Raw genomic sequence first — 2662 nt, forward strand, 5'->3', positions numbered from 1 at the left:
AGGAGAGCTCCGGGGACTGTCACCTGGAGATGGCTGGCTGGGGAAACTCTGCAGGAGAGCTCCGGGGACTGTCACCTGGAGATGGCTGGCTGGGGACACTCTGCAGGAGAGCTCCGGGGACTGTCACCTGGAGATGGTTGGGGACACTTTCCAGGAGAGCTCCGGGGGTGTCACCTGGAGATGGCTGGTTGGTGACACTCTCCAGGAGAGCTCCGGGGGCTGTCACCTGGAGATAGTTGGGGACACTCTGCAGGAGAGCTCCGGGGACTGTCACCTGGAGATGGCTGGGGACAACTCTCCAGGAGAGCTCTGGGTGTGTCACCTGGAGATGGTTGGGGAAACTCTCCAGGAGAGCTCCGGGGGCTGTCACCTGGAGATGGCTGGCTGGGGACACTCTGCAGGAGAGCTCCGGGGACTGTCACCTGGAGATGGCTGGGGACAACTCTCCAGGAGAGCTCCGGGTGTGTCACCTGGAGATGGTTGGGGACACTCTCCAGGAGAGGTCCGGGGGTGTCACCTGGAGATGGTTGGGGACACTCTCCAGGAGAGGTCCGGGGGTGTCACCTGGAGATGGTTGGGGACACTCTGCAGGAGAGCTCCGGGGACTGTCACCTGGAGATGGCTGGCTGGGGACACTCTGCAGGAGAGCTCCGGGGACTGTCACCTGGAGATGGTTGGGGACACTCTGCAGGAGAGGTCCGGCGGTGTCACCTGGAGAGGGTGGCTCGGCAGGAGGTGCAGGCAGTGTGTGCAGGTGTGAAGCCTCTGCGGGCTTCCAGGCCCCGCCGCTGCCTGTGGCTCCGGTGCTTGAGGCCATCCGGGGAGTCAGGAGGGGCAAAGGCCCTGCCGGGCCTGGCGGAGCGCGGCCGCCCTCCGGGTTACCCCGGTGACGGCGCCCGGCTGGCGCTGGAACGTGGCCCAGGGCTCTGTCCCTGCAGGCCGCGGATTCCTCTCCTGGTGGGCGAGGCGGAGGCGGACCTTCCGCCCTTTGATGGCGGCCAAGTCTGAGGCGCGGACCGCCCAGGACCCGTGAGCCCCGGAGCGGCGTCGAGGGCGCCCCACCCCGCCCCACTCCCGACCTGTGCGGGCAGGGTCCGCGGGAGGGGCGCGCGGGCCTGGGACCCGGCCGGCGGGCCCTGCAGGGCGGGGTCCAGGGCCGCAGGCCGCTGCACCGGGAGAGGGGTGGGGGCCGGGCCAGGGCCGGAGACCCGCGGCGAGCAGAGCGCACAGCCCCTCCCGGAGGTGTCGGCGCGGGGAGAGCCGGCGGGGGGCCGGTGGGGGAGGGGAGGGAGCCCTGGGGGGGAGGGGGCTGGGCGGGGGCCGGGGCCGGAGACGCGCGGGGAGCACAGCGCACAGCCCCTCCCGGAGGTGTCAGCGCGGGGGGAGCCGGCGGGGCCCGGGGGGGGGAGGGGATGGAGCCCTGGGGGGGGCTGAGCGGGGGCCGGGGATGCCGGGCCAGGCCGACAAGCCCGCGCCTGCGCGCCCCCAGGGCTGGGCGCCCGGCGCGGGGGCGCACGCGGGGCGCGGTCGGGCCGCAGCGCCCCCGCCCCTCCACCGGACGCCGCCGGGACCAGGGCCGCGGGAGGCGGCGCGGCGGTGGAATGCACCGTTGTGAGCGGCGCGCGCGGAGCAAGTCCCGGCCGGCCGGGCCTGGCCTGGTGCTGCTCCGGCCCGCGCTCACCTGGTGGGGCGGGGAAGGCGGGGAGGTGGGCGGGGAGGCGGGGCCGTGAGCGGGGAGCGGGGCCGCGGGCGGGGAGGCGGGGCCGTGAGCGGGGGCCGGGGCCGCGGGCGGGGAGGCGGGGCCGTGAGCCGGGGGCGGGGCCGCGAGCGAGGGGCGGGGCCGCGGGCGGGGAGGCAGGGCCGTGGGCGGGGGGCGGGGCCGCGGGCGGGGAGGCGGGGCCGTGAGCCGGGGGCGGGGCCGCGAGCGAGGGGCGGGGCCGCGGGCGGGGAGGCAGGGCCGTGGGCGGGGGGCGGGGCCGCGAGCGGAGACCCCAGGCGTTCCTGGGGCGCGCTGTCCCCTGTGGCCCATGGCCCCACGCCAGGCCTGCCTCCCCGCTCGTGGCCCCGCCCCGCCCCCCGTCCCGCCTCCCCGGCCAAGCAGACCTGGGCCCTCGGTGGCTCTAGCACCTGGCAGCCTGCCCAGCCTCCATGTGTCTATTAGACTAGGTAGCAGGGAGTGTGCATGCTCACTCAGGTGTGTGTCTGTTAGAATAGGGGGTGGGGAGTGTGCATGCTCACTCAGGTGTGTGTCTATTAGAATAGGGAGTGGGGAGTGTGCATGCTCACTCAGGTGTGTGTCTATTAGAATAGGGGGTGGGGAGTGTGCATGCTCACTCAGGTGTGTGTCTATTAGAATAGGGGGTGGGGAGTGTGCATGCTCACTCAGGTGTGTGTCTATTAGAATAGGGGGTGGGGAGTGTGCATGCTCACTCAGGTGTGTATTAGAATAGGGAGTGGGGAGTGTGCATGCTCACTCAGGTGTGTGTCTATTAGAATAGGGAGTGGGGAGTGTGCATGCTCACTCAGGTGTGTGTCTATTAGAATAGGGAGTGGGGAGTGTGCATGCTCACTCAGGTGTGTGTCTATTAGAATAGGGAGTGGGGAGTGTGCAAGCTTACTCAGGTGTGTGTCTATTAGAATAGGGAGCGGGGAGTGTGCATGC

This window comes from Megascapheus bottae, chromosome 14 (genome assembly GCF_031878675.1).
Source record: "Megascapheus bottae isolate mThoBot1 chromosome 14, mThoBot2.hap1, whole genome shotgun sequence".
Taxonomy (NCBI): Eukaryota; Metazoa; Chordata; class Mammalia; order Rodentia; family Geomyidae; genus Megascapheus; species Megascapheus bottae.